At 46.3% G+C, this 20,100-nt stretch overlaps 1 protein-coding gene across 3 annotated transcripts in view; it reads left to right on the plus strand.

Moving 5' to 3' along the window:
* Positions 1–12,380: 12,380 nt before the first annotated feature.
* The window catches only part of ADGRF5 (adhesion G protein-coupled receptor F5), a 47,262-nt gene continuing 39,542 nt past the window's right edge, over positions 12,381–20,100 (plus strand). For 2 of the 3 annotated variants that reach the window (XM_039721576.1, XM_039721578.1), the window contains exon 1: positions 18,008–18,391. The gene's annotated coding sequence lies outside the window, so the exon portion shown is untranslated. Of the gene's footprint in view, positions 12,656–18,007; positions 18,392–20,100 lie in introns of those variants that run through there. The other variant, XM_039721577.1, reaches the window with a different exon arrangement.

Consider the following 20,100-nt stretch of genomic DNA (forward strand, 5'->3'; position numbering starts at 1 on the left):
AGGCTTTATTTTTTTCTTGGCCCCTCAGCACCTGAACCCACACAGCTGAGAGTTCAGCACTCTGGGTCTTCCTACAGGACTTGAGGAGATCTTCTTCAGTGTCCAAGTGAGATTCTTCCTATGTTTGGATAGGCCTGAGCTTGGGAAAAAAAACATTCTACAAGGCAAAACAAGAGAAAAAAAAATCACTTGCATCTCCCTCTGTCTCAATAAAAAAGCAAGACAGTATCCTACCGTGCATTACTGGTGTTGTTCTGTCCTGATTCCCATCTTAGGGGGTTTGAGGGCAATTTTGCAAGGCTGGCTCCCTGGGTGTGCCACTGGTTGTAGGAGAGAGCTGAGAGAAGATTCCCCCCTATTTTCAAGGCTATTATATTGTGTGCATGAACCAAGTTAGATTTTAGCAAAAGAGGAGGACATGTCACCCCACAGCAGTGGGACAAAGCTGGGACAGGGGACACTTGTCACAAACCCCCCAGCAGTTCTGGGTACCACAGACATCATCAAGAGCAGGGCAACATCAGTTTGTTGTATTATCTGTGTAGCCCAACATCTCCTCATGCCAGGAACACCATTCCCAGCTCCTGGAGGCAGGAAATTGCTTAATAATTTAAAGCTGTGCTCTAGAACAGAGGTAAACACACTTTGGTGGAGGAGTGGAGGTGCATTCCAGTGCTGGGGCACATCTGGTGTGTGCTGAGGTTGTCACATTGCAGCAGGAGCCAGCAGGGCACTGTCACAGTTTGGTGAGAGGGGACAGTCACAGGGGTGTGATCACTGCTGCAGATTTGGGTTCAGCTCTGCCAGTGCTTTGCAGGGAGCCCAGGAAGGCGCCAGTGATGTTTTGTATTCTGTCTGCAGGGCTGGGATTTGTACAGCTGAGCAAGTTTTAATGTGATGTTTTCTGAGGCAGGAGACGTGGAAGCCTAAAGTGCCGCTATTATGAAATTCCAGTCCAAGCAGTGGCAGATTTTAAATAAGCAATAAAGATGCAAGAGCAAGTCAGTACCAAATAGCAATTCCACTGTACGATCACAGAGCCATGACGAGGCACAACCTGATTTTTTATGCATGTTAAAGTAACTGGAAATTTGCCTTGTGCTTGTTCTTCATCTTGTTAAAGGACTTGCTGCTATGAGGACATATGGGGTCATTTCCAATGTTTTTAGTGCTCTGCACAGTTTCTTGGCCAGGGTTCACATTGTTCCAGTAAACAGTTACCTGGTTGTTTACTGGAAAAGCCAGGATTCCAGGCCTTCTTTGGAAGATGATTTAATCATCTTACACAGCATTTTGCACTTGGATAAGCAGGTCAGCAGCCAAGGCTCGAGCCAACAACAGGGTCTGCCGTGGCCTTACCTCCTGCCTCGAGCAGCACTGGTATGCAGGAGCAGGGAGCCCACGGAGTGCACACACATGGCTGGGTCTCTGCAGCTCTAGCATGTCTCCTCATGCCTGATGTGCACATGCCATATTAGCAAAATGTGAACATTTGACTCAGCCTGGCCTGCACTGAACATGAGTTGGAGGCCCAGCAAGTAAACAAACCCATAAGTCATCCTCCAGCCGGGCTGCCAAGAGGCTCTTCAATACCCAGGCAGAATTCAATGGGTGCCACTCTGCCAGACTGTGTCTGCAGCCCGCCGCTAATGGGGAAAAATCATCGCCGTCGAGCTCTCCTTTGGCTCCTCTCAGCACACACAGACAGCTGATCCTGCAGGCTAATTCCCAGCTGGCCCATTCACAGGAGAAGGAAAGGGAAGCTCACTTCAGGCTCAGCAGCACAACCCTGCCTTGCTCAGCCCGTGGTGACTCACGAGGCAGAATTGCACCATCTCAGCGTGACATCTGCGGGTTGCACCAGACACAGATGTGCCACGTGATGTCCAGCACATTTCAGGAAGCAGCTGGTGCCTCCACTTAGCCCCAGAAACTGCCTTTTGGCACGGTCATGCACTGTGTGGTGCCTGGTCGAGTCATCACCCGCTGGGTAGTCGTGTGTGTAAGTGTGGATGATAACTGTTATCAAACAGGTGGAAAGTTCTCAGCTGTGAAGTTCTTTGCCTGTGGAAGAAGAGGAGGAATCAGGCCTACGTGAGAAATTAAACCCAAAACCAGGAGGACAAAAAAATATTTTCCCCCGTTTCTAAGCTGTCTCTGACCTATCACTCTTTTACTGCTGTCCCCACGTGTCCACTGTGAAAGCTGAGTGAAGACTGCTGCTTTCCTGGGATCATGGAATCACAGAATGGTTTGAATTGCAAGGGACCTTAAAGATCATCTACTTCCAACTCCCCTGCCAAGGGCAGGGAAAGCTACCCCAGCTGCCACGGCTGGGAGCTTCAAGAGTCAACACAGCTGGGAAAATGTGATTTTTTTGAACATTTTACCCTGCAGAATCTCTGTACATCACAGCTGTGCTGTTTGCCTGCCCCATGAGTGGGGCACATATGGCACATCCCAATACTTGAGAAGGGACAGGGACAGGAGGAAAATGCCATACCAAGGGCAGGAAGGGTGATGGTGGAGAAAGGAGAAATAAGAAAGAAGCTGTGAAAGACAGGAGCAATAACAGAGAATCTCTGTAGAAAGCTACAGCACAGCTCAACAAGATGATGGCACATGTCCCTCTGGGTTCATTAACCACTAATAGGATTTATGAGATGGATTTGTCACACTCTCAGGAGTATTTAAGAAAATAAAAAAATAATCTGGAAAAAATCTTGCACCCTATAAACATCTATCCTTTCTAATGAACACTTACTGCTTGTTAGGAGTGATGGAAATAAAAGCAGCCAAGTGAGAGGCAAGCAGGCTCCAGTTTGAGATGAAGCCCCCGAGGTGTGTGAGGACCTGGAGTCCTTGGCTCACACAGGTATTTAGGGCTGTGCAAGGTACCCTGAGCATCTGTCCTGGTCCCCAGACACCACTTGGTGGCTACTGATGCCCCACACATGGAACCTGGAGTTCATACCTCTGTCTCTGATGCCCATGGGCACCTCAGTAATCCTGGAGAGCTTCAGTAAAACAAAGCAACAGAGCTTCCATGGGTTTTTTGTATGGGTGCTGCAAATCATGGGCCAGGCTCAAGGCAAGAAAGATCACATCCAGTTGAAGGGAATGCCACAACAAGAATGGACCCAAATCCTGCACTGTAGCACAGAGTCTAAAACAGCTGCTGGAGATCCAGGAGTGCTCACCCTTGCTTGTGAGAAATTAATTTCAAGCAAGAACCTACCTGAAATAAACTGTGCCACCAAAACCAGCACTGGGGACATTGAGGTGGTGGTTGTTTCATCCTGGCTGCCCCACAGAGCAAAGCTCCTCAAGGTTTTCTTCATATTTTCTGGGTTTTAGGAGTCCTAAATGCAAATCAATTAAGTAAAGCCTGAGGCGCTTTCAATGCCCTGTGCTAACCCGCTCTGAAAATCCCCAGCTTTGAACACGAGGTGGCAGGCTGGCCCCAAGATGGGGAGCAGCCAAGGCAGCTGAAATGGCCAGAAACGGTCCTCTGTCACCACAGAAAGGTGGTGACACGGAAGCTCAGCTCCTTCTTGTCACCTCTCAGAGAAGAGAGAAAGGGCACAAGGGTTTTGGAGTGACTTAGGGGGAGGAGTATGAGGTGAGTGGCCACATGCTATGAAAAGATGTGGCAAGATGTGAGAAGATGTGAAAAGATCTTGCCTAAAACCACCTGCAGCTTGGGAGGAGGATGACTGAGGGAAGAGAGCCCACCATCTGGTCATGGGGATGGTGGGATGCTGCCCAGAAATGAGGTACTGGCAGCACCCTCAGCTTGCCCACTTGAGTGGTTTGGCTCCCAGGGCTTGGGTGAGGCTGGAGATGGCACAGCCAAGAGCTGATCCCGTTATTTGGACCTGCTCACATGTAGGGGTGTCCAATAGCACAAGAGGAAACAGCCTCAAGGTATGCCAAGGGAGATTTAGTTTGGATATCGGGAAGAAAATTTCTGCAGGGAAAGGGTGGTCAAGCAGTGGAACAATCTGCACAGGGAAGTGGTGGAATCAGCATCCATGGAAATGTTCAAAAGGCATGAGGATGTGGTGCTTAGGGACATGGTTTAGTGGTGGTCTTGGTTAATTGTTGGACTTAATGACCTCAGTGGTCTTTTTCTTAATGATTCCATTGATCTGTCTGATGACCACTGGGCTGTTTCTAAGTCTGATTACCTTGATCCTGCCCCTGCCCTGCAAACTGTCTTTGCAGCTTGTCCTCAGGCTTGACTCATCACCTCAACTTGCCTGGGGACTTGGACTCCTGGCTGAACCTGGCCACGAGTTTCAAACCTGCAGCAACCCTGCAGCAGCCCTTTTGGCAGGGAGCAGCGAGGGCTGGGGTGCTCTCCTCCAGGCACTGGGGCAGGAGGGCAGCACCCACACGGAGCACAGAGCTCCCAGAGGAGCAGGAGCTTCCCATGGCTCGTGGGGCTCCTTGCCTTGCAGTTTATTCACAGGGAAGTTTAGGTTATGTTGCAAGGAGGGCAAGCACGGTGGGACTGTGGAAAGAGCAGTCTAATCCAGCGAGTCTCACCGTAGCCGTGGCAGGAGGAGACCACAGTGCTGCCTTTGACACTGCTGGTGGCACCTGAACACTCGGCTTGATGCTCCTCCTCCCTCCTGCCAGCTGAGAGCATCCCCAGCTCATTGAGCCGATTTGCATACAGCTCTCTGTGAGGTCGTCAGGAGGTGCCAGGCACAGGAGTGAAACATCATGAAAGCTGCACCGGAGGGAACAATCCAAGGAAATCCCAGTGCTCCAGCTCCAGTTTGCCTCAACAGAGGGGAATTCAATTAAGGGCTGATTTGATTTGTGTAGTCAGAGTAAAGCCAGCTGACTGGGTGTTGGACATATTTTTGGCTCTGCATCAGCCATAAATACCAAGAATCGCTTTAAGCAGGCTGGAACAAACACACTGAACCCATCCCTGGCTGCCAGCTGCAGAATCGGGGTGGGCGGCAGAGGCAGAACTGCCCCTCGCTGATGGAGGACTGGTGTGTGACTGCTTGCAGGGGTTGCCTTCCCCACACACCCCTCTGTGGGAGGAGACTCTGCAGATTTTGGCTGCGCTGGGTCTGTCCTTCCCTCCACTGCAGCTCGTTCCCTCCAGCCCCTGCACCGAGTGAGACCTCAGAGACCTGCACAGCTCATGGCACTGGAAACCCACCTTCCACTTCCAGAGCTTTTGATCTCGCAGTGGCCTCCCTGGGGACACTGAGATAAGGACAGCCACCAGTTAAGATCAAGCTTTGCAGAAGTGATTAGGTATCCTGTGTAACTCATTATCTTCCTGTTAACATTTTCCTTTTCTTCTTTTGAAAACCCACTGTTTGTTAAATCAACTGATTCATCCTTTGCCAGCTCACCAGTGCCCAGTTTGGTTTCCTTCTTCCAGCTTTCTAGCTGGGGTGACTCAAGATGGGTGGTTTCCTAGTGATCCACCCCATCTGAGCCCACCTCTGGTGGGTGCCTATTAAATCCTATTAACCACTGGCTGCCCTAAAGCCTGAGCAACTCGCCCTCCCTGTGAGTGCATAGGGAATTTTAGCTCTTGTGTGCCAAGAGCTGCTTTGCTCATAAAATTAATGAGAACTTTGCTCCCTGGAAACAAGACCCCCTGCACAGGTGTGCTGCTGCATAAACACAAATCAGCTCACGCGACTCCCACGGGCACCTTGGCTGATCCCAGGGTCCCTCTGTGCCCAAAGGAGCTCAGGGACTTGCAGCACCAGGAAAACTCCAGTTCCTGCTCACACTGGGAAGAGAAGAGCTGCATGCAGCTTCCCAGGAGCAGGATGAGACCTGAAGGCACATGCAGAACTGCTGCTTGCTCACTGCAGATGGCACAGGGCACATGGAGCAGCCCTAGGAAGCAGGGAGCAAGCAGCACTCAGAGACTGGCACAAACAAGATGTTCGTTAGTTCCCTCAAAACTTCCCATATGCACAGGGAGTTAGAGGCTCCTTCTTGAAGGAAAACTCATTTGCAGTACAAAGCAGTCCCCTGGGTTGACAGCATGGAGTGCTTTCTCATTGCTCACGGAGCAAAATGGAATTGCACAGCTCCCAAAGGGAGGAACGAACTGATTTAAAAGGATTTGCCCTTCACATCTAAAGAAAGTCATTGGAGCTGTGCCTGAGGTCCCATGAGAAGTATCTGTGCAAACATCTTGCTGTCTGAATAAAACAAGGACTTCTTGATAGCACTGGGCAAAATTCCTCTCTAAATATAATATTTAAATGGAAGGATACAAACTTTCTGCTGAAACCACTCAAACAGGAAAATTCAAGTGGGTAAGTTCACTAGACTCTGCTCTGTGTGACACATGGGGCTTGAATGGAACTGATCATCTCCCCATGCTCTTAAGCACGTCCCTTTCTTGTCCCTGACCAGTGGCATCTTGACCAGTTCCTCCATCTGCCACTTTGCTTCATCCTGCCACAGTGGCTGCAAAAACCAGCTCAGAAAACATCCACGAGGTGCCTGCCAGCTCCATGGGCTGAATCCACTGCTTCAGCAGGGCATCCTCTGGGTGCCAGGAAGGGCAGGCCAAAGGGAGCAGAAGCAGCCAGGCTCTCTTACAGCAGTGATGACCTGCTAGGGCAGCTTGACTGGAGCATGCCATGCAGTCCTGATGGGGTTTATGCCAGCTAAAAGCTCAGCTTAAAAATGGGATGGGGATCCAGGAAGGACTGAGCAATGATTGTGCTGTTTGGAAGAGCTGTGTCTCCCAAGGACTTTGAATATTGTTGGTAACTTACTGCTCCCAATGTCTTAGTTCTCCCAATTAGAAAGAATGGCTGGAGTTGTCTGGCAAATTTTGAGGCTGGTACAAAAATCTCAGGATTTCTGCAGCAGTTCTAATATAAAAGTAGTGAGACAGGCTCTTGCTAGAGAGCTACAGCTAAACCCATCATTTTCAATGCTTGGCAAAGACTGTACTTTAGTATTAAGTAAATATTCCATTCTTGGAAACATTTCCCTTTAAAACAAGCAGGCTGGATGAAAGGCTTCCCTGCCTCTCCCTACCACAAAACAAACAAAAAAAAGGGGTAAGATTTATTTTCTTGCTCAGCCAGCAATGCTGCTGGACGCCCATACCTCAGGTTTTCCTTCCTGCTGCTATCCTGTCTGCTTATCAGAGAGTATCACCTGTTTATTTGAGACAAGACAAACAGACTCTGCTCATCAGAAGCCTCTCAGAGACATCCTACGAGCATCTTTTGTAGCTGAAACTGGGCAACCTGCAACCAACAGGAGCACACAGCTCAGGCTGCTCAGATTTGCCATGTTTTGAGCTGCACTGATGTAAATTTCTAAGCAGAGCCAAGTGAAAGGTGGGCTGTGCTCCACCTGGAGCAGCTGACCAAATGTAAAGTTTCAGAGCAGCAGGAGGAAGCAAAAGCTGCTCTTCCCATCAAGGTCTGGGGGCACTGGTGCCTGTCCCACCTGACCTGGATTTTTGGCCATGGCAATGGAGATTGTGGCCATGGGAGTGCGCATTAAAGCCACGGGAAAGGAGATTTTGGCCATGGGAGTGGGCATTAAAGCCACGGGAATGGAGATTGTGGCCATGGGAATGGACACTGTGGCTTGTGTGCACAGGCTGGTGCTGCCCAGGTAAATAATCATTGGCTGGTAGTGCTGTGTGGTCCTTGGCAGGACTAAAGCCCAGCAGCAGCGAGGGGCTCTGCTCTGACTGTGATGCTGTGGAAAGGATCTGTGGAAAGGAGGGAGAGCAGGGAATGTGCCACATCCACCCAACCATGTCCCTCTAATCCACGTCCCCTTCACCTGCTGCCACCGGCACAGCCTCACCCCGTGAGACCTTTCTGAGGGGTGTCAGGGGACAGAACGTATCCTCTGTGTTCCTCACTGGGGTGAGGACAGGGACAGCGCTTTCAAGTGCAGACCAGTCCCGATGAATTTATCTTGCCAGCTTCCCTTTCGTAACAGGAAGGATAGCGGGCAAACAATAAATGCAGGAAATGTGCGGCTGACCCAGACAAAGGTAGAAGGTTTGCTCTGGATCAGCTTGTGTGCAGATGGGATCAAGGAGAAAAGCCAGTGCTGGGAGCTTGTGAGTCCTCTTCATGGATGTTTTTCAGCTGAGAAATGTTAGTTTGTCACAAATTAAGTGTTGTGGAAATGTGTCCGACTTCACAAATCTATGGATGGAACGCTGACAGCATTACACGTGCTAGAAACCAGCTGGAAAAGATGAGATAAATCCTCCACACCTCTGGATAAGCCTCTGCTTCAATCTCAGTATCATTTATCAGATAATTAGAGGTTGGTTTTTTTTTATTTCAAAATATTTTCCTTATATTTCCCTCTCTTAGAAACCGTATTAAAGATTCTCATTTAAGGTCCCAGAGCAGGATATATATTATATAGTATGTGATGAATTTCAGCTGGAGGCAAAATCCAGCTTTCAGCCACCTCTAATCTCAACTATTTTCAGTCTCCATTCCCCAGTCCTTTGGACAGATTGGACACTCCAAAAATTGGGCTGAGAGAGAGCCCTTTTGTAAGGATCAGCATATTTAGGGATGTGGAATTGAGGAGGAAGAATTCCAGAGGAGGAGCTCCACCTGCCAGTCCACAGGTGTAATTGTCCTTTCCATCCACCCTTGTCAGTGAAGGATTTCTTTTGGTGTCAATGAAGTTATGTTGGTGCAAAACTGGAGAGAGATAAAATTTAAGCTAAATATTTCTGTCCTTTATGTTCAACTGGGAGCAGCAGTAAGGTCAAACCCATGCTCAATGTCAGCTGAATTTGCTGAATGCCCTCTGTAAGCCAGGAGTGGGGTTTATTTTCACATACACAGTCCACTGTTGATATTTTTAATTCATTTGTGTGCTAACCATTCAGAAAGAACCACCTTTGGTTGGTGTTGCACTAAGAAAAGGGTCAGGTGTGTTGGTTAATAAACACAGAGACCTTTTAAATCTATAAATGGCATTTTTGGGGTGTGTTAATCTGATGTTTTGGTATTGCCCTGTCCTGTGTTCCTCTTTCTCTCTTGGATAGGTTTTTTGGGATGTGCAGTGAGAGTTTTCTGCCCAGATCTGTTGTGTACTGAGCCACAATCCCACAGGCTTTCCCATCATTCCGAGAAGTGAGTTCTGAAAGGCTGTTGGGGGAAAACAAGTCTGGAAGATGCAGCCCGGTGTATTTGGCTTGGCCAGGATCAGTCTGTAATCCACACAAATGCCTCCCTTCATGGATAGCATCTGGATCTGGTGGAGCTCTTCAGGGAGGGACTCTCAAAAACTTCTAAAGCTGAACATGGATTTATCCAAATAAGTGCTGAGCAGGCAGAGGTGTCTGTAGCCTTGGACAATTCTGATAAGGACTTTCAGAGTAATCAAGAGCAGTATCACTGATAAGAGACACAGAACTTGGCACCTGAAGTGACAATTAAATACTGACATCCCTACAGGCACTTAGTTTTGGCCAGGGAATTGTTTCTTTTGAAAAGCACAAGCACATTCCAGCCAAAGCAGTTGTTGACACAGCACCTCACCTCCATACCTGTTTACCTCAGAAATACCAACACAGTGCAGTCCCAGCAGATCCAAGAGATGTGGATGAGTCTGTGCCACCATCCTAATCGGGCCCAAACCCTTTCAGGTTCAGTTTCAGCAACCCCTTCATCAGCTCTGCATGGATGGCAGATGCTGCTTAACCTAAGGGGTCAGACTGGTGTGATTCCATACCACAGAGGTGGTTTTGGTGCTGGCAAATGAGAGAAAGGCCAAGCAGAAGCCAAACTTTGGTCTCAGATCTGGGGAATTGAGTTGCAAGTCAGGGTTGTGTACAGCATTTGACCCCTTTGGTGTTTACTCTTTTGTTCTCTCACACTGAGATGAGTGTTTTCCTTACTGATAAACTAAATTTTATTGCAGTTCTGATCTGTTTTTCCCTATCAGTCACTTTCCTTTTTTTCTTACTTTTCCATCACAGAAAGCCTGGCAAACTAAAGCCCCCACCAGGGGAAAAGCCTCTCAGTGGTGCTGCTGAGAGAAGGATCCTGTATCTAGCAAGGTGTGAGTGGGTACTCAAATACCTGGTGTACAGCACTTTGCTCTTCCTTCAGCTGGATCTGAGCCCCAAGACAACCAGTCCCTCTCGTATGTAATGGTAAGACAGGACACAAAACTGAGGGCAAAGTGTTGTGTGGGAGCAGGGCCCAGAAATGAGGTGCTGCCTTTTGAGATGTTTGGTTTAGGTAACTTTGAGTTTTGCCATATAACTGCATCTCAATGCACTGAAATACCCTCAGCAGTCAGTTCCTATACATTCAGATGTCTAAGAACAACTGTCCTGGCTCTGAGAACACTAATTTTGGAAACTCTTTGTTCCTCTGAGGCTTCCCTCTGCCCAAGGTCTGTTCTGCAAGGGTACAGCTGTGTAACCAGGGAGGACACTGCTGGGAAGAAAGCCAAAGTGTGAAGAGCTGGGAGACACCTCACTGGGAACCCTGCCTTGGGTTGGAGCCACATTTATGTTTTCCCTTGGTCCCTGGCCAAGCCACATTGCATGCCTGCATGCGCCCAGCCCTGTACCCTGCCAATCCCAACAGGGACTTGCTGAAGTGACCTCCTGGCTTCACCTTGGACCTGCAGCTTTGCTGTGGGCTCATTTGGTGGGACTGCGGCCTAACCTGGTCAGCAGAGCTGCTCTGCTTTCCTTGTCCAGGTACCACAGAGCTGTGCCCATCAGTGAGGACGCTGGTCATGCGGAGCAGCCGGCTTCTGCTCCCTGGCACTGATGTCTCCTTCCCCTGTGGGCTAAGCATCCACATAGGCTGCTGTAATCCAGCTTCTAGGTCTCTTAGAAGATGCCTTTTCATTGGTTTGTCTGGGAATTTCTCAAGTGAAACTTCCTTGGGAACATTGCAAGTCAACCAGGAGATGTGCTGGAGATTCCATGCCAGTGGAAAACCCTTGAGGTCCAGGGTAACATGTTGTCTAGCACTTGGGATATCTCTTGGTGGTTCTGATCTGCAGTAGAATTCAGTTTCTTATGGTTCATCTATCTTAAGTAAAAATCACCAAATGGACTCATGAACATCACGGATCAAGTGCAAAGCAAAACCTCTTGGTGGAAGTTTATGAAACACAAACATGCCAGTGCAAAAATTCTACCAAGTGGTCCCCTCTTGGGAGGAGTGGGAGTGGCTTTTGTCAGCATTCTCTTGGTAAACAACTAAACTGTACCAGATTCCTTCACTTTATGAAGAAAATAAACTTTACTCTTCCTTATTGCTCATACAGGGCAGAGTTTCCTCATTTCATAGAGCTATAAGCAAACAAGGAAATCTGTTAGAAGATGGGAATTCAGGTGAACTGCCTCTTCACCTCTATTATGCAGATGAAAATCTGCTTAAATCAGCTCCAGTGGAGCCAGGGTGCCTTTATCTGCTGCTCTGGCTCCAGGTTCATTGCTGTGCCCCATATTCTGGTTACTGGCCTGGCATCTCTCTCCAGACTCCTTAGGATGCAGGAGCATTTGGAACTCTTCAGCAATCTCCCACTTGCTTTACATAGAATTGTAAAAATAAAAAGTTGTTTTGTGAAACACAGAAGTAAGGAATTTTTCCCCAGCTTTCTAGACAACACCTACTGCAAGATCTTGGACTCCCAGCAAATTTCCTATAATACTTCCCATAGCAACAGTCAAGCCCCCTCACCTTCCCTAGACTCTGCTCTAGTCCTTCTGTGTCCTCTCTAAGTCTGTGTTCCCAGTTCTCTCCTGCATTTCCAACAGACCTATTCCTTACCTCCCAATGGTGCCTCCAATTCATTTCTATACTTTCCACCCCTTCTAACACCATCACTCAACTCCCATGACTCCTGCCTGGCTCTGTCTGGCTGCTGGCCTGACAACTGTCTTCACCATGTCAAACCACTTCACTGTGTTTCACTATCTGGACAGCTTTTCCAGCTGCTAAGCAGCCAAATAAAACATATTTGTGCTTTAGGTGTTTGTTCTTTAGCTTGGCCCTGAGAAGAAACGTGTAGGTATTTATTAACTTTGAGATTACAAGAAATAGAAAAATGTCTGTGTGGTGGTGCATCGCCCACTCCCTCTTGGGGATCACCATGGTCTCAGAAATGCTCATTAAAACTTGACCTTGACTAACAGCCCCTGGGCTGAGCTCCTCTGAGCTTATCCAAAGCACTGTCTGCTCCCAGGACCTTGTGCTGGCCAAGGAGCCCCCTGGGTTTTAAGAGCCTTGGGAACTTACTTTTCTTACCTGAATAAGCACCCAGGTGGAACATTTTTGGTTTTGAATATTCAAAGGAAGGTACCGACCTGAACTGCGGCCAAGATGGAAAACTACTGTGTCCAAAACCAGCTCTGTTGTGACTCTCTGAACAGTGGTCCACAGTGAGACCCTCAGAGCTCTCCAGACTGCAGTGGGCTCAGACCAGCACCTCCCTCTGAGTGGGGCCTCTCTGAGGCACACAGCTCCCAGGCTGGAGAAAACCTGGGGGAGCACAGCTGAGGGACAGTGACAGATCCTGAGCTGAGACCCCCCACTCCTTGAGACTCAACGCTTCAGCTGCTGAGAAGGTGCAAAGGCAGCTGGCACCAGTGCTTCCCTGAATTCAGGAAACTTTGCAGGTATGTACCTGGTACACCTTCCTTCAGGTGTGTCTGCTTGTGATTGTGAATATGCAAACACACTATGAATGTTGTGAGTGTGAATACGTGAGTGTGAATATGCAAACACACTATGAATGTTGCTCTCTTAGATGTTTAAGCACTTCAGATTTGTAAGTACATTAGGCCTACAAGTGAGTTATTGTTGTGTGTGTAGGAAATTCTATATGAATGTTTTGTTAAATTGTTTAAATTAAGCTATAGACTAGGTGCTGTTAAATTTCAGTGCTGTTAAACCTTTTAGGCCTAAACTGTTGGTCAAGTCTGGGGCTTAGTTTAGAAAGGGGATCTACTCTGAGCCTTGTGACTTAGTGGGAAGGTCTCCCTTAGTCCTTTCTATCCTTACCCTTTTTCCACACTCAGACTCTTCATCAGCCTCCATGTAGATAATTTTTGGATGAATTTCAGGTTTAGATTGATTGATTTTTGGTTCTAGTTTGCTTTTTCTCTGTGTGCTTTAACCATCCAGTTAAGTAGGACAGTGAATCTTGCCAACAAACTTTGTTGCACTTTCACTTTTTTATTAAATCTGCTTTTGCCAGTGCCTGTGGTGGTGATTCTTAAAGAGATCTTAAAACACTCATTCACCACACTCTGTCCTTCAGAGAAACTGTGAGATCAGCCTAAAAAGTGTTATAAAAGAAATTAAGAAATATCACAATACACAAAGCTAAAAATCAGTTTTCTTCTCCCAATACACATGTGGCCATCTCTTACAAGTGCCAAGGATGTGTGGCCAAGGGATATTTGTGGCATTGTTGTCTTTTTTTGACAGCAGAAAGAGTGCTTCTTGTCCCAGAGCAAGGAAAGACAGCAAAGAATAATTTGACTTAATAAAAAAGATAGATCTGGGTGCTGGACCTATGCATCAGAAGGAACATGTGATGGTCTCATTCATGTCTGCAAAGGAGAAAAAAAATCAGATTTACACCAAAAAAAGTGCCTTTCATATGGAATTGTACCAAATACAAGGTTTCTGTATAGCCAGAAGTTTGTGCTTTGCCAAGATATTTTCTATGCAAAAGAGGAATTGCCTTGATGAATCAATGGAATATATATATATCTCTATATGTATTTATTTATTTATACATACCAACTCTGCAAGCTGGAATCAATAAATCCTTTCTGAATTTGCCTTTCTTTATGCTCAATTACCTCTAGTCATCTGTGTGACTCCAAAGCTCCCATGGAGAGATCTCACCTCCATGGACATTTGGTGTGGTGGGCGTTTGGGGCAGAGGGGTGACTGAAAAGCAGCTGTATGACCAGAATGCTCTTTACCAGCATGATCCACAAAGATGTTCTGACTGGGTCAAAAGGTCTCTTTTCACTGGAAAGGATATGCAAATCTAAATATATATACAGTGCCCTGATGTGTACTACAGTCAGTGTGATGGGAATCAGACATCATTGCACAGCCCATGTTCTTTCACCTTGGAGTCTCCATAGATAGCCAATCCCTTCTTCTTCATCTTCTAAGCTTGGAAAATGCTTTGGAGACCTGCCCAAGCTATTGTACCTTAATCTCATAGGTGACATTTGCTGTCAGAGCAAGGATTTTAAAGACACTTCTTCCTAGACAAGTTTATTTTCCCAACATTTACGTATGCAAGGCTTCCTCTCTCCTCTAAATAAATCAATGCTGAGGAAATTGAGTACTGAGTGAAAGGACATGAGAACATAAAGAAAGGCAGTATACACATAATCAATCTATCTCTCCACTTTTGTGCCTGTCATGGGGACAAGAGGAGAAGAAGAGATCCTGGAACTCTCTCCCTACACCCTCCCACCCCTTGCCCCAGGAGAGGAACACCATTTTTTTTGAATCACAGAATTCCCCACCACATTGGATTATGTGCCACATTGATCAGATTTCAAAAGAAAGGTCTTGGCCCTGAAAGCAATCCCAGCTGAGTTCATGTGTGTGATGTGCTCCCATGCCAATGTCTGTGCACTACTGGAGCTTAACATTTCAAGAGATTCCCTCCTAAATCCTGCAGGTTCTTGCACGAATCCATCTCCATGGGTTCTGTCCATCTCACCAGTGGCACCTCTAGGTGACGACAACATTCCTCCATCTCCTTCTGCTGGTGTCTGCTCTTGCACACATGCGTAGCCTGAGCATTGTCCCTTTGACATGTCAGGACCAGGATTATTCCTTGTGAACATATCCTGTCCCATTTGTGTATCTTCAGCTACTACTTGTCCCATTATCTTGGAGTTCTGGGTCTGTACACCTTCAACACAAAGGTACCCTCCTTACAGCTGGGTTTCTCTGTGCTGTTACTTAATTAATTCCGTTAATTACTTTTATGAGCAAATAATTACAATAATAAGTGGAGATTCCACAGCACACTGCATTGTATGGAGTCTTGAAGCCCCATGTTATGTAGGATACAGCTTCGCAGAGATCTCCACACCCAGGTCTCCAGGGTGATGATCACTTCTGCTTGGTAGTGCACCATTAAAAAAGCATATTCTTCATTGTCCATTGTCAGATGAAACGATGGGAAAATGGGCCATTGCCTGCACCCATCCATTCTAAACAGGGCCCAGCTAACCCAGAGGAAGCTGCTTGAAGTTTCAGAAAGGGATGGGTGGGTTGTGCTTTGTGGGAAGGGACTCAGAAATCCCTGGAGGAATTACCATATGCATTCTGCTAGGGAAATCCAACAATCGCACCAGCACAAAGGCTACCAGTAACAGGCATTTTCCACTTCCTGGACTGGCTTTCACAGAAGCTCAACGAGTTCTCCATCATTCTCCATAACTCCCTGCTTTGGCCTGGGTCTCTGCACTGGGATTTCCTATCAGCTACGACGGCCCTTGGCAGCCTATTGTCAATAACTGCTTTTAGCAGATGAAGCTTTACATAACCTCAGACAAAATATATTGTTAAAACCACAGTCCACTGAGGCAGACAGAGCCCTAATTTAATAATAAAAGAGCTCAGTAAGTCTAAAGGCTGAAAGAGTAGGTCCTTTATTAAGGATGTCAGGTAGCTGTATCTCTATCTAAGCCAAATAATGAAAAAAAATGAAGGAAAGCAACCAACTGTTACACAAATATGTCAGGTATTAGAGAATCACACTGAGGTTTACATGTAAGATTGATTGCTGTGATTGTGAAAAATATGGACCTTTGCTTTTCAATTAAGTTTCTCAGCTTCAGTTTCCCACATTTTCTTTGTGCCTTTTTTTTTTTCCCTATAAGATTAAATATCCATTTCTCTTTTTGGCCATTCACAACTAGATGGTTACATTACACATTATTGTAGTGATCATCCTGCTATAATGAAATTCATACAAGTGTGATAACTAGACTAAAAAAATCCTCATTATAAACCCAAATCACTTCAACCTAAAAGAAACCCATAAAGCTGAGTGATGGCAGTGTACAACCGAAGTACTCTGAATACCCAAATTGGTTGTTCTGTCACTGCAATGAATTCCTGGTGCTTCAGGAAAAAAGTCATCTTCAGAGACCTTGCTCATGAGCATAAATAGTTTCAGTTGACCACTGGCTGCAGGGAGAGAGTGCAGGGCATGTTGCTCCTTTTGGAGAACATGCAGCCTTCAGCACTAGAGTCAGTTCTAAATATATTCCTCAGGTCAGATGTATAATGAGACATTTCATTACTTCCTTCCTTCTCAGCACATTGCAGCAAAATGAGTCGGGATTTGGTCTCGCCAATGTGAGCAAAGTTTAATTCTTTGCCATCTGCCAGGATCACGAGGACAATTGAAATATCCCTTTATTGTCCACGTGCACATTAGAGTGTTGCTAGCCATGACATTCCTTGATGGCAGGACAACAAGCTTGTGATGAAGCAAAATAACATCTTTATCTTCTTCCTATTGACCCTTGGCATTAATGATTTATATTGGATATAGGTAGTGCAATGCCTCAGATACAGAGGTTGCTGTTAAATAGAAGGAAATATGGAGCACAGCAGTAATCAAAAGCACATAAAGATGGGGTGTGCTGCCCAGGCTCCCCCTATCTCTTTTTCTCCTTCTATGTTGCTAGAAAAAGTATGTCAGTGAGCACGTGGGTGAGGTGCATTCAGCTGTGAAATGTCCAAATGATTGTTCTTGCTTTTGCAGTATGACCTGCAACAGGTAGAATAACTTAAAAGTGATCCTGAGTGGAGATATCAGGTTGATAAAATAAATTCTTGCTCTGTGCAGAAAGATGGGTGCTATTATATGCAGGATCTGGGGTCCCAGATGCAACTTTCCATCTTAAGACATCCTCAGATACATGGTCCATACACTCCCCAGTCAGACCCTGAAACACAGAGGGGCAAGCTCTTCTCAGCTACCAGTACAGTCAAGAGGTAGAATCTGATACCTCTCATCACAGATGAGATGCCATGGGCCACCTGATGGGCTGATGGTGGGCCATGGAACTGCAGTGACCTTGCAAGAACATCAGAGATGGTGCAAAGCCAGGAGAGACAACAGCAAGGAACACGGTGTCCAGGGAAGTGGTGGAGGAACTTAAAAGACATGGATGTGGTGCTTAGGGACATGATTTAGCACTGGGCTTGACAATGCAGCATTAATGGCTGGGCTCCATGTCCTTAGAGGTCTTATCCAACCAAAATCCTTTTATGATTCTGTGAATGAAGCCATTATAGTGTCCTTCATTTATCAGCATAACCAGGACTGAGCTGTGGGGCACCTTCCCCACCTTCCAGAGGTGCAGTCATTTGGCTAATGCTTGAAAAATCCACTCTGAGAGCCCCAGCTGGAGGCAAAAGGACCTGCACAGTGCAGTTTATGGGCTATTCCAGGAAAAGTTGTTCTTCCTGATACGTGAGCCTGCCCAGATTTCTTCTGCACCTTGAAAAGGAGCCCTTGTGGCACAGCTGCATTGCTGGGATGTGGCTGAACACAAGTTCCATGTGGAGTGGCTCTCCATTGTTATTTTGCAGAGTAACTCAGCATCTTGTGGAATGAAAGGCATCATAGCTGAAAGTCTGAGGCTCCAGATTATTCAGTATAGTGAAAACTGAGACTCTCAGAACAGCTAATGCTGGGTTAAAAAAAAAATAAAATAATTCTTTTACTTTCACACCCCTGATGACTAAAAAAGTGTTTTGCTCACCTTGAAATCACACTCCCTAGAAGCTCTGTTAGCACCCCCACCCAAGTGTCCCTTACATCCACTTTCCCCCCAACAGCAGGAAATCACTTAGAAAATATTTCCAGGTTCCTTCCTGGCCAGAGGTCACCTCTGTGTTTCAAAGCAGCAGGAATCACCATGTTCTCTGACACAACAAACGGAGGAGGAAGACCTGTCCTGCCCTTCCAGCTTTCAAGCATGTGCTTTTTAGCTGCAACTCCACCCTGCACTGGTGGAGAAGGAATCAGTTCCCACTGATCGCAGGAAAGGGAGGTCACGGGGTTTGCTTGATTAAATCACAAGCCAAAAGGTTCTTTTTCTCTCTCACTGAAAATTGCTCACGGGCTGTTTAATTTATTCCAAAAGAAAAGCAGGACAAAAAAAAAACAAACCCCAAGCCCAAGAAGCAACAGCACACAGGGAAAAGCAGGTGTGTCTCCAGATCCTGGAAAAACAAAGGGCAAAGGCTGAAGCAGGAGGCGAGACTTGGATGGGAAGTTTCCATCCCAGCACAAGAGGACAAGTTTGGAAAAGACTCGGACGGGACCAGCACTTGTTGCCCTACAGGTATGGATGCTCTGTGTGAAATGTGGCATTGCTTTAACACTTTGGGGAGGGCAAGGGTGGCTTGAAGGAATTTTTGGGTCTGGATTCTGACAGTGAAGTGCAAGCTTTGCACCACCAGTAAACCTGCTGCAGGTTTCTGCCAGGGGAACTGCAATCGTCACAGGTTTCATTTTGTGGTGATTTCTTGGCAGTTTTCTGTAGGATGGTTTTGGCTGTTCAGGGTATGAATTAAGCCATTCAAGCTCCTGAAGAAGTGCTCCTGCCTGTTCACTTGGCTAGTGAATGCTAATAGAGGTTATGATTGCTTTAGTTTAAGCTTGGGGCTGCAGAGGTAAAGAGGGAAGTGCACTGAAGTGCTGTGCTATTCCTCATTACGTTTATTACCTCCTAAGTTGTGCCGCAGAGTTTCAGAGAAAAAAAGTCAACTGTAATAGTATTTAGAATTTTTTTTCTTTTTTTCCAATTTGTTCTGTACTTACAGTGGCTGGAATTTGCAGTGCAGATGCAAGCACTGTATTTTGTTAGCTGTCTAGAACGGTGGGTTTGTTTCTTTTAAGAGCAATCTCCCTTCAGTTTCATATTAGGTGAAACTTGCTGACAGGGGAGAGGGACTTGGGGCACCCAGGGCGACAGGCTGAGAAACTGCTGTATACTGTTTTTGAGCATCACATTTATCTTGTTTCCATTCTTTCTATCTGTGTTTTCAGCTGCTTAAATGAAAGCAAATTTTATGGTGTTGTGCTGGAGTGCTGCTGCCAGTGTTCTGTGTCGGGGGGGTACAGGGAGGCTTTCTGATGTTTTCACCTCTGTTGATGTCTATATCCCCAAAAGTTCTGCTCCATTTCCAAACATCTCTGGTGGAGAAGTATCCACTTTGCTGAAATGGTCATGATTCAGAAAAAAAGCAGTGCTGTGATGTGACCCTGTACAACCTTGTTTCTCTGTCCCCATCACGGGAAAGCAATGCTCACCTATGTGCATGAGGAGCTTTTGGATTTGGGGGAGAAAGGTGTTTTTGTTTGTTTGTTTTGTTTGAATGCTGTAACTCACACTTTCAGTGGCAGTTTTACGAGGCAATGGGCTTGTGACAAGCAAGGAAATAGCAAAGTAAAGGATGTGTTGAATTTGAAAGCCTGAGGCTCAATTTCTTCTGCTTCCATCACTTGCTGTTGCATGATGAAAACGGTATTTTGCAACCCATAGATTTTTCCTCTCACCCAGAAAATTCCTCATCTATTTCTGTCACTTAACTGTCCAGTGATGTCAGGCAACATTGCAGAATGAAGTGATATTTAAAGAAATTTAGAGGCAAATCTTTAGCACCTGGCTAGCAGTGACACTTAACTGAACTCAGTGATGGGTCAGCCAGCTCAGCAGGAACCTGCTGTGACTATTTGGCATCTGTCACTATTTAACTTCCCTAAATTCATCTGAGTTTGCCTCCGGTGATCCAGGTTTAAAAAACAAACATAGAGAACCTGCGTAGACACTGGGAAGATATCTTTGTCCTGATCTTCTTGGTTATTTTTATTTTTTTAACACCTCTTAGGCGGGCTTAATAAAGAAGTTCTCCAGCATCTGAATTGGAGACGTGGGAAATTCCTCAAACTAGGCAGAGCTTCCTCTCATTGTTATAACACAAAAGACCAGTGCAGCCTTTACTAGAGTTCCTTTTTTTAACCCATTCATCTTGACCAAGAAACCTACCT

The sequence above is a fragment of the Passer montanus genome, unplaced genomic scaffold (assembly GCF_014805655.1).
Source record: "Passer montanus isolate IOZ18808 unplaced genomic scaffold, ASM1480565v1 scaffold46, whole genome shotgun sequence".
Taxonomy (NCBI): Eukaryota; Metazoa; Chordata; class Aves; order Passeriformes; family Passeridae; genus Passer; species Passer montanus.